Source organism: Loxodonta africana, chromosome 3 (assembly GCF_030014295.1).
Source record: "Loxodonta africana isolate mLoxAfr1 chromosome 3, mLoxAfr1.hap2, whole genome shotgun sequence".
NCBI classification, from domain to species: Eukaryota; Metazoa; Chordata; class Mammalia; order Proboscidea; family Elephantidae; genus Loxodonta; species Loxodonta africana.
In genome coordinates, this window is record NC_087344.1 from 152953233 (window position 1) to 152964697 (window position 11465).

The following is an 11465-nucleotide window of genomic DNA, read 5'->3' on the forward strand; positions in this document are numbered from 1 at the left end:
CATTAAATGGGAAAAAGACAGTCTCTTTAACAGACGGTATTGGCAAAACTGGACATCCATTTGCAGAAAAATGAAACAAGATCCATACCTCACACTATATACAAAAACTACCTCAAAACAGATCAAAGACCTAAAGGTAAAACCTAAAACTATAAAGATCATGGAAGAGAAACAGGAACAATGCTAGGGGCCTTAATATATGGCACAAATAGAATATCAAACATAAAATGCTCAAACAGCAGAGGATAAACTGGATAACTGGGAATGCCTAAAAATTAAACACTTACGCTCATCAAAAGACCTTACCAAAAGAGTAAAGAGAACCTACAGACTGGGAAAAAAATTTTGACTATGACACATCCAACAGGGGTCTAATCTCTAAAATTTATAGAAAACTTCAACATTTCAACAACAAAAAGACAAACAATCCAATTTAAAAAGGGGCAAAGGACATGAACAGACACTTCACCAAAGAAGACATTCAGGTGGCTAACAAACACACAAAGAGATGCTTGTCATCATTAGCCATTACAGAGGTGCAAATCAAAACTACAATGAGGGGAGCCAAGATGGCGGAATACACAGATGCTTCTGGCGATCCCTCTCTACAACAAAGACCCCAAAAAACAAGTGAAACGAGTATATTTGTGACAAGCTGGGAGACGTGAGCTTCAAAGACAAGCTTAGAAAACGAACTGAGGGGCAGGGGGAGGAAGAGACCAGAAGCAGAGAGGAGTTGCCGGACCTAAATCGCAGGGAGCCCTCAGGCACCATTCCCAGGGTGGCAACGGGCTGGTACTAGCGCTCAGCCACAGTTTCCTTGGGGAGAAGCAGCCAGCCACACAGCCTACTCACACCTCCGGAACCTGAGAAGAACGGCACTCTTGGCAAAAGCTAAGTACTTGCGTATATTTTACCGTGCCCCCCACCCCCAAGCCAGCTTCAGCGGCTGAATTCCCTGGGCCTGAGATAGGCACTGTTGAGCGCCTAGAGCCATCCTCCCGGCCTTAGAGAAGGAAAAAATTTGCATTTAGGGGAAAAGATAATCTACCAGCTCCACTAACCAGGGGAGCCCAGGACAGAAAAGGCTCCTGTCCAGGCATAAAGGGTCTGTGGACTTTGAGCACCTTTCCCATCGGCATGGACCTGTGTGGGCCTATTTCAGGAGAAGAGGCCCTTGTTGGCAGACTCCAGCCATTTCAGCTGTGCAGTGGAGAGGTGGGTGTTTGACGTTTGACATTGCTCTGCCTGTTAAACAAGGTCCTCACCTACCCACATCAGGGACCTAGGACTGGTAGCTCCACTTAGGTCACCCAGCCACCTGCAACAGGGGTCTAAGGATAACTGGTACCTCCCAGTCCTTACACCTAAAAACTTTGGTTGCCCATGGTCCGTCTACAGAGCCCATCCACCTGCAAGCTCTAGGGAACAGGGATGTGCTTTCCTCAGAGACACTCAGGGGTTGGTTCTCAGCCCCCTGCCTTGTTCAGAGCATGACCCCCTGCTGCAATCAGATACTGGTATATACACCAATCACCCCTGTCCCTCTAAGACTCCAGGACAGAGCCTGTGCCACACACTTGATGATCAGCTACCTGGACACCGGAGCTGAATTCATACAAGAAAAGCGAATGGACTCCTGGACTCCTAGACTCCTAGACTGATATACCTGATTACAGCTCTAGCCATCTGGGGACAGGACATCAGACCTCCAAAGGTGAAAATAATCAACCTAGCTGACTCAAGCAACTGATCTGGGCATATCAAAACAAAACAAAGCAAGAAGCTACGACACAGTAAGCAAGCATAAACTAATACAAAAATTTATAGATGGCTCGGAGACAACAGTAAATATCAAGTCACATAAAGAAACAGACCACGATCACATAAACAAGCTCTCAAAACAAAGAATCCAGGGATCTTCTAGATGAAAGTGCATTGCTGGAATTACCAGAGCCAGAATACAAAAGATTTGTATACAGAACCCTTCAAGAAATCAGGAAGGAGATGAGGCAGTACGCAGAATAAGCCAAGGAACACACAGATAAAACAATTGAAGAAATTAGAAAGATTATTTGGGAACATAATGAAAAATTCAGTAAGCTGCAAAAATCCATAGACAGACAGCAATCAGAAATTCAGAAGATTAACAATAAAATTACAGAAGTAGACAGCTCAGTAGAAAGTCAGAGGAGCAGAATTGAGCAAGTAGAAGCCAGAATTTCTGAACCCGAAGATAAATCACTTGGCACTAACATATTTGAAGAAAAATCAGATAAAAGAATTTTTAAAAATGAAGAAACCTTAAGAATCATGTAGGACTCTATCAAGAGAAATAATCTACGAGTGAGTGGAGCACCAGAACAGGGAGGAATAACAGAAAATACAGAGAGAATTGTTGAAGATTGGTTGGCAGAAAGTTTCTCTGATATCATGAAAGATGAGAAGATATCTATCCAAGATGCTCATTGAACTCCACATAAGGTAGATGTTAAAAGAAAGTCATCAAGACATACTATAATCAAACTTGCCAAAACCAAAGATAAAGAGAGAATTTTAAGAGCAGCTAGGGATAAACGAAGTCACCTACAAAGGAGAGCCAATAAGAATAAGCTCGGACTACTTGGCAGAAACCGTGCAGGCAAGAAGGCAATGGGATGACATATTTAAAAAATTGCCAGCCAAGAATCATATATCCAGCAAAACTGTTTCTTAAATATGAAGGTAAAATGAGGACATTTCCAGGTAAACAGAAGTTTAGGGAATTTGTAAACACCAAACCAAAACTACAAAAAATACTAAAGGGAGTTCTCTGGTTAGAAAATCAATAATATCAGGTATCAACCCAAGACTAGAACACTGGGCAGAGCAATCAGAAGTCAACCAAGACAGGGAAATCAAAAAAAACAAAGCAAGATTTAAAAAAAAAAAAGCTCAAAACAGGGTGACAGCAATGTTATTATATAAAAGAAGACAACATTAAAACAATAAAGAGGGACTGAGAAATGTAATCATAGATCTTACATATGGAAAGGAAGATACGGCGATACAAAAAAATAAAAGGTTTAATTTTAGAAAAATAGGAGTAAATAATAAGGTAACCACAAAGGAGACAAACTATCCTTCTCATCAAAATAAAATACAAGAAAAAAATAGAGACTCAGTAGAAACAAAATCAACAACGATGAATATGAGGAAAGACAATATATAAAGAAAATCTCAGAACATAAAATTAAGTGGGAAAAAGAAACTGTCAACAACACAAAAAAAGACATCAAAATGATAGCACTAAATTCATACCTATCCATAATTACCATGAATGTAAATGGACTAAATGCACCAATAAGGAGAGAGTGGCAGAATGGATTAAAAAACAAGATCCATCTACATTCTGCCTACAAGAGACACACCTTAGACTTAGAGACACAAACTAAAACTCAAAGGATGGAAAAAAATATGTCAAGCAAACAACAATCAAAAAAGAGCAAGAGTAGCAATATTAATTTCTGACAAAATAGACTTTAAGGTTGAAACCATCATAAGGATAAGGAAGGACACTATATAATGATTAAAGGGACAATATACCAAGAAGATACAACCATATTAAATATTTATGCACCCAATGAGAGGGCTTCAAGATACATAAAACAAACCCTATCAGCACTGAAAAGTGAGATAAACAGCTCCACAATAATAGTAGGAAACTTCAACAGACCACTTTTGGTGAAGGACAGGACATCCAGAAAGAAGCTCAATAAAGACACGGAAGATCTAAATGCCACAATCAACCAACTTGACCTCGTAGACATATACAGAACACTCCACCCAACAGCAACCAAGTATACTTTCTTTTCTAGTGCACATGGAACATTCCCTAGAATAGACCACATATTAGGTCATAAAGCAAGCCTTAGCAGAGTCCAAAACATTGAAACATTACAAAGCATCTTCTCTGACCATAAGGCCATAAAAGTACAAATCAATAGGAGAAAAAGCAGGGAAAAGAAATCAAACACTCTGGAAACTGAACAATACCCTGCTCAAAAAAGACTGGAGTATATAAGACATTAAGCATGATATAAAGAAATTCATAGAATCCAATGAGAATGAAAACACTTCCTATCAGAACCTTTGGGACACAGCAAAAGCAGTGCTCAGAGGTCAATTTATATCAATAAATTCACACATCCAAAAAGAAGAAAGGGCCAAATTCAAAGAATTATCCCTACAACTTGAACAAATAAACAGAGAGCAACAAAAGAAACCCTCAGGCACCAGAAGAAAACAATAAAAATTAGAACTGAACTAAATGAAATAGAAAACAGAAAAACAATTGAAAGAATTAACAAGACCAAAAGCTGGTTCTTGGAAAAAATCAACAAAATTGATAAACCATTGGCCAAACTGACAAAAGAAAAACAAGAGAGGAAGCAAATAACCTGAATAAGAAATGAGATGGGCGATATTACAACAGACCCAACTGACAATAAAAGAATCATATCAGATTACTATGAAAAATTGTACTCTACCAAATTTGAAAACCTAGAAGAAAGAGATGATTTCTTAGAAACATACTACCTACCTAAACTAACACAAACAGAGGTAGAACAACTAAATAGACCCATAACAAAAGAAGAGGTTGAAAAGGTAATCAAAAAACTCCCAACAAAAAAAAAGCCCTGGCCCTGACGATTTCACTGCAGAGTTCTATGAAACTTTCAGAGAAGAGCTAACACCACTACTACTAAAGGTATTTCAGAGCATAGAAAAGGATGGAATACTCCCAAACTCATTCCATGAAGCCAGCATATGCCTGATACCAAAACCAGGTAAAGACACCACAAAAAAAGAAAATTACAGACCTATATCCCTCATGAACTTAGATGCAAAAATTCTAGCCAATAGAATTCAACAACATATCAAAAAACCAATTCACCATGACCAAGTGGGATTCATACCAGGTATGCAGGGATGGTTCAACATTAGGAAAACAATTAATGTAATCCACCACATAAATAAAACAAAAGACAAGAATCACATGATTTTATCAATTGATGCAGAAAAGGCATTTGACAAAGTTCAACACCCATTCATGATAAAAACTTTTGGCAAAATAGGAATAGAAGGAAAATTCCTCAACATAATAAAGGGCATTTATACGAAGCCTACAGCCAACATCATCCTAAGTGGAGAGAACCTGAAAGCATTTCCCTTGAGAACGGGAACCAGACAAGGATGCCCTTTATCACCACTCTTATTCAACATTATGGTGGAGGTCCTAGCCAGAGCAATTAGGCTAGACAAAGAAATAAAGGGCATCCAGATTGGCAAGGAAGAAGTAAAATTATCTCCATTTGCAGACGACATGATCTTATACACGGAAGACCCTAAGGAATCCTCAAGAAAACTACTGAAACTAACAGAAGAGTTCAGCAGAGTATCGGGATACAAGATAAACATACAAAAATCAGTTAGATTCCTCTATACCAATGAAAAGAACATTGAAGAGGAAATCACCAAAACAATACCATTTACAGTAGCCTCCAAGAAGATAAAATACTAAGGAATAAATCTTACCAGAGATGTAAAAGACTTATACAAAGAAAACTACAGTACACTTCTGCAAGAAACCAAATGAGACCTACATAAGTGAAAGAACATACCTTGCTCATGGATAGGAAGACTTAACATTATAAAAATGTCTATTTTACGAAAAGCGATCTATACATTTAATGCAATTCCAATCCAAATCCCAACAACATTCTCTAATGAGATGGAGAAACAAATCACCCACTTCATATGGAAGGGATAGAGGCCCCGGATAAGTAAAGCATTACTGAAAAAGAAGAGCAAAGTGGGAGGCCTTATTCTACCTGTTTTTAGAACCTATTATACTGCCACAGTAGTCAAAACAGCCTGGCACTGGTACAACAACAGATACATAGACCAATGGAACAGAATTGAGAATCCAGACATAAATCCATCCACATATGAGCAGTTGATATTTGACAAAGGCCCCAAAGCAGTTAAATGAGGAAAAGACAGTCTTTTGAACAAGTGGTGCTGGCATAACTGGATATCCATCTGCAAAAAAATGAAACAAGACCTATACCTCACTCCATGGACAAAAATGAGCTCAAAATAGATCAAAGACCTAAATGTAAAATCTAAAACGCTAAAGATCATGCAAGAAAAAATAGGGCAATGTTAGGAGCCCTAATACATGGCATAAACAGTATACAAAACATTATTAAGAATGCAGAAGAAAAACTAGATAACTGGGAGCTCCTAAAAATCAAACACCTATGCTCATCCAAAGACTTCACCAAAAGAGTAAAAAGATTACCTACAGACTGGGAAAAAGTTTTTAGCTATGACATTTCTGATCAGCGCCTGATCTCTAAAATCTACATGATACTGCAAAAACTCAACTACAAAAAGACAAATAACCCAATTAAAAAATGGGCAAAAGATATGAACAGACACTTCACTAAAGAAGACATTCAGGTAGCTAACAGATACGTGAGGAAATGCTTACAATCATTAGCCATTAGAGAAATGCAAATCAAAACTACAATGAGATTTCATCTCACTCCAAGGCTGGCATTAATCCAAAAAATGCAAAATAATAAATGTTTGAGAGGCCGTGGAGAGACTGGAACACTTATACACTGCTGGTTGGAATGTAAAATGGCACAACCACTTTGGAAATCAATTTGGTGCTTCCTTGCAAAGCTAGAAATAGAACTACCATAGGATCCAGCCATCCCACTCCTTGGAATATATCCTAGAGAAATAAGAGCCTTCACACAAACAGATATATGCACACCCATGTTTATTGCAGCACTGTTTACAATAGCAAAAAGATGGAAGCAAACAAGGTGCCCATCAACGGATGAATGGATAAATTATGGTATATTCACACAATGGAATACTACACATCGATAAAAAACAGTGATGAATCTGTGAAACATTTTATAACATGGAGGCACCTGGAAGGCATTATGCTGAGTGAAATTAGTCAGTTGCAAAAGGACAAATATTGTATTAGACCACTATTAAAAGAACTGGAGAAATAGTTTAAACAGAGAAGAAAATATTCTTTCATAGTTAAGAGAGGGGGGAGGGAGGTAGGGTGGGAGAGGAGTATTCACTAATTAGATAGTAGATAAGAACTACTTTAGGTGACAGGAAAGACAACACACAATACAGGCGAGGTCAGCACAACTGGACTAAACCAAAAGCAAAGAAGTTCCCTGAACAAACTGAATGCTTCAAAGGCCAGTGTAATAGGGGCAGGGGTTTGGGAACCATGGCTTCAGGGGACATCTAAGTCAATTGGCATAATAAAATCTATTAAGAAAACATTCTGCATCCCACTTTGAAGAGTGGCGTCTGGGGTCTTAAACGCTAGCAAGCAGCCGTCTAAGATGCATCAATTGGTCTCAACTCCCCTGGATCAAAGGAGAATGAAGAACACCAAGGACACAAGGTAAATATGAGCCCAAGAGACAGAAAGGGCCACATGAACCAGAGACTACATCAGCCCCAGACCAGAAGAGCTAGATGGTGCCCAGCTACAACCGATGACTGTCCTGACAGGAAACACAACAGAGAACCCCTGAGGGAACAGGAGACCAGTGGGATGCAGACCCCAAATTCTCATAAAAAGGTCAGACTTAATGGTCTGACTGAGACTAGAAGGATCCCAGTAGTTACGGCCCGCAGACCTTCTCTTGGCCCAGGACTGGAACCATTCCCTAAGCCAACTCTTCAGACATGGATTGGACTGGACAATGAGTTGGAGAGGGATGCTGGTAAGGAATGAGCTTCTTGAATCAGGTGGACACTTGAGACTCTGTTGGCATCTCCTGCCTGGATGGGAGATGAGAGAGTAGAGGGGGTTAGAAGCTGGTGAAATGGACATGAAAAGAGAGAGTGGAGGGAGGGAGCGGGCTGTCTCATTAGGGGGAGAGTAATTGGGAGTATATAGCAAGGTGTATATAAGTTTTTGTGTGAGAGACTGACTTGATTTGTGAACTTTCACTTAAAGCACAATAAAAATTATAAAAAAACTAAAATGGGATGCCATCTCACCCACCGCCCCCCTCCCCAGGAAGAATAACCTGGTGCCCTTGAGTTGATTCTGACTCATAGTGACAGTATAGGACAGAGTAGAAGTGCCCCATAGAGTTTCCAAGGAATGCCTGGTGAATTCAAACTGCCGACCTTTTTGTTAACAGCTGTAGCACTTAACCACTATGTCACCAGGTTTGGCACTGATGAAAAAAACAGAAAACAACAAATGCTGGTGAGGTCATGGGGACACTGGAACGCTTATACACTGCTGGTGGGAATGTAAAATGGTACAAGCACTATGGAAAACAGTAGGGCACTTCCTTAAAATGCTAGAAATAGAAATACACTTAATAGGAATACACATGATCCAGCAATCCCACTCCTAGGTATATATCCTAGAAATACTAGAGCTGTGATACGAATAGACATAGGCATACCCGTGCTCATTGCAGCATTGTTCACAATAGCAAAAAGATGGAAACGATCTAAATGCCCATCAACAGATGAATGGATAAACAGATGTGGTACATACACACAATGGAACACTATACAACGATAAAGAATACTGATGAATCCATGAAACATCTCACGACATGAATGAATCTGGAGGACATTATGCTGAGTGAAATAAGTCAATCACAAAAGGCCAAATATCGTATAAGACCACTATTATAAAAAATCAAGACAAGCTTCACACACAGAAAGAAACATCCTTTGGTGGCTATCAGGAATGGAAGGGGGAGGGAGGGAAAATCACTAACTAGATAGTGGACATGTGTTAACTTTGGTGAAGTGAAAGGCAATATACAACAATGAAGAAGTCAGCACAACATGACCAGGGCACGGGGAGACATTGAGAGGTATGCAAGAATAAAAGGCAGCTTATGGTAAATACTATAACCTATACAGTTCTGCAAGGTGTATGAGGGCGCATGGGAATACATCCGCATGCGTATACAGGTTTGGCTACGGATATTTCTACATACATATTTGTATGTGTTGCATGTATGTTCATATATATAATAGAGAACACAGGGGGCACCAAACCCCAAAAAACAAACCTGTTGCCGTCGAGTAGATTCCGACTCATGGTGACCCTATAGGACAGGGTAGAACTCCCCCATAGAGTTTCCAAGGAGCACCTGCTGGATTCAAACTGCTGACTTTTTGGTTAGCAGCTGTAGCACTTAACCACTATGCCACCAGGGTTTCCCACAGTGGGCACAGTCATGAAAACTTCCTAGACATAACTAAACACCTCATGGGACTGGGCTTGAAGGCTAAGGATTATAATCTTGGGGGACACATAGGTCAACTAGCATAACACAGTTCATAAAGACAATGTTCTACATCCTACTTTAGTGAATAGCGTCTGGGGTTTTTAAAGCTTGCAAGTAGCCATCTAAGATACAATTATTGATCTTTCTCTGTCCAGAACAAAAGAGAGTGAAGAAGAACAAAGACTGAGGAAAGCAAGTAGTCCAAAGGACTAGTGGACCACAGGAACCACAGCCTCCACTAACCTGAGACCAGAAGAACTAGATGGTGTCTGGCTACCACTATCAACCACTTTGACTGGGATCAGAATAGAAGGTCTTGGTTAGAATGGACTTACTGGTCCGATAGAGACTGAAGGAACCCCTGACACTATGGCCCTTAGGCACCCTTCTAACTTGAAATTGAAGTCACCCCCAGAGATAACCTTTCACCCAAATAATAGACAGGCTTATAAAATAAACAATAACACCCTTGAGGAAATTTCTCCTTAGAACAATTATCTATATGTGGCCAAAAGGGCAACATCTGCCCAAAAGGAAAGATTAGGACACAGGAAGGGGCAGAAAAACTGGAAAAATAGAAACGGGGAACTCAGGATGGTAACGGGGAGAGTGCTGACACATTGCGGGGATTGCAGCCAACCTCATGGAACAATTTGTATATAAATTATTGATTGTGAAATGAACTTGCTCTGTAAACCTTCACTTAAAGCACAATGTTTAAAAAATGTATCATTAGTTTTTTGGTTTTCCTCAATTAGAAGAGCTTCCAGTGATTTGAAGAAAATTTTCTTGTGAATTAAAAGAGCCAGAAATCAACATTAATTTCTATACTTAAATATTCGACATCCCTGAATCAACTGCAGTGGCCATGGAGGTATTCTGAGATTTCCTTTAAGAGAACCTGCTGCAGGGAACATAGCCTACCAACAGTTTTCAGTGATCTACCATGGAATTCACTAGGAGGCTGCGCTTCTCCCACTACTCCCAGCCAAAAACTGAGCACAGCAGGGGTACTACAGCCAGCCTACTACTGTCTAACACAGAGTTCCCCAAGTGGGCCACATTTGCTCTGGGATGGGGCCAAGACTTTCTCAGAACTGAGCTGTAGCCAGGCTCTTCCTACCCAATTCTGTCTTCTCTCTCTCCTTTCACAGGTATCAGCACATGGGGATCTATACACTTTCTGTGCTTATTAATGTTATTTCCCTTTTTATCTTTCACAGGTGTTTTTCCTAATAGCTGTCTAATCTCACCTTGGCTTCTGCTTCTCAGAGGACCTGAACTGATAATAGTGGTACTGGGAATGGTATGAGAAAATAGGCAGTAAGATGGTTTGGAAACTAACTCGCTGCCTGAGTGGAACAATCAAGGATAATCCATGGCATTATTATTGACCAGCGGTGACCTGGGAAAATGTCTCAGTGGAGAGAAAGACCCTAGTCCGTGAGATGTTTCAGGCATTTAAAAGATACAGGGAAGGGGAAGGACATAAGAGTATTTGTCTACTCAAAGACATGTTCATAGCAGTATTTATATTGATAACCGGCAAAAAGTGGAAACAAATGTCCAATTGATGAATGAACAAACAAAATGTTGTATATCCATGTAATGCAATACTACCGAGCAATAAAAAGGAACGAACTACTGATACATGCTACAACATGGATGAACCTCCAACACATTATGTAAAATGAAAGAAGCCAGAAGCAAAATAGCACATATTGTGTGATTCCATTTCTATTAAATGTCCAGAAAAGGAAAATCTATAAAGATAGAAACTAGATTAGTGGTTGCCTGGGCCTGGGGGTGGGAATGAGGATTGACAGCAATGGACACAAGGGATCTCTTTGGGGGTGATAGAAATGTTCTAAAACTGGATTGTGGTGATAGATGCACAATTCTGAATTTACTAAATTACTGAATTGCACTCTTAAAAGGGGTGAGTTTTATGGTATGTAAGTTATAGCAAAATAAATCTGTTAAAAAAAAATGTGGAGTAAAGGCAAGCTCCAGGGGGAGAATCACAATGCATATCTCTGGGGTGCTGAGGTAAGGTCAGGCCCACAGTGGAGAATTGTACGCCTTTCAAGAAACAGTTGCTGGCAT

General features: G+C 39.8%; 1 protein-coding gene across 3 annotated transcripts in view; it reads left to right on the forward strand.

Annotated features, from left to right (window-relative positions):
- LIX1L (limb and CNS expressed 1 like) overlaps positions 1-11007 on the forward strand; it is a 72847-nt gene extending 61840 nt beyond the window's left edge. For all 3 annotated transcript variants that reach the window (XM_064282340.1, XM_064282338.1, XM_023541034.2), the window contains one exon: positions 10583-11007. The gene's annotated coding sequence lies outside the window, so the exon portion shown is untranslated. The remainder of the gene's footprint in view (positions 1-10582) is intronic.
- The last annotated feature ends 458 nt before the right edge of the window (positions 11008-11465 follow it).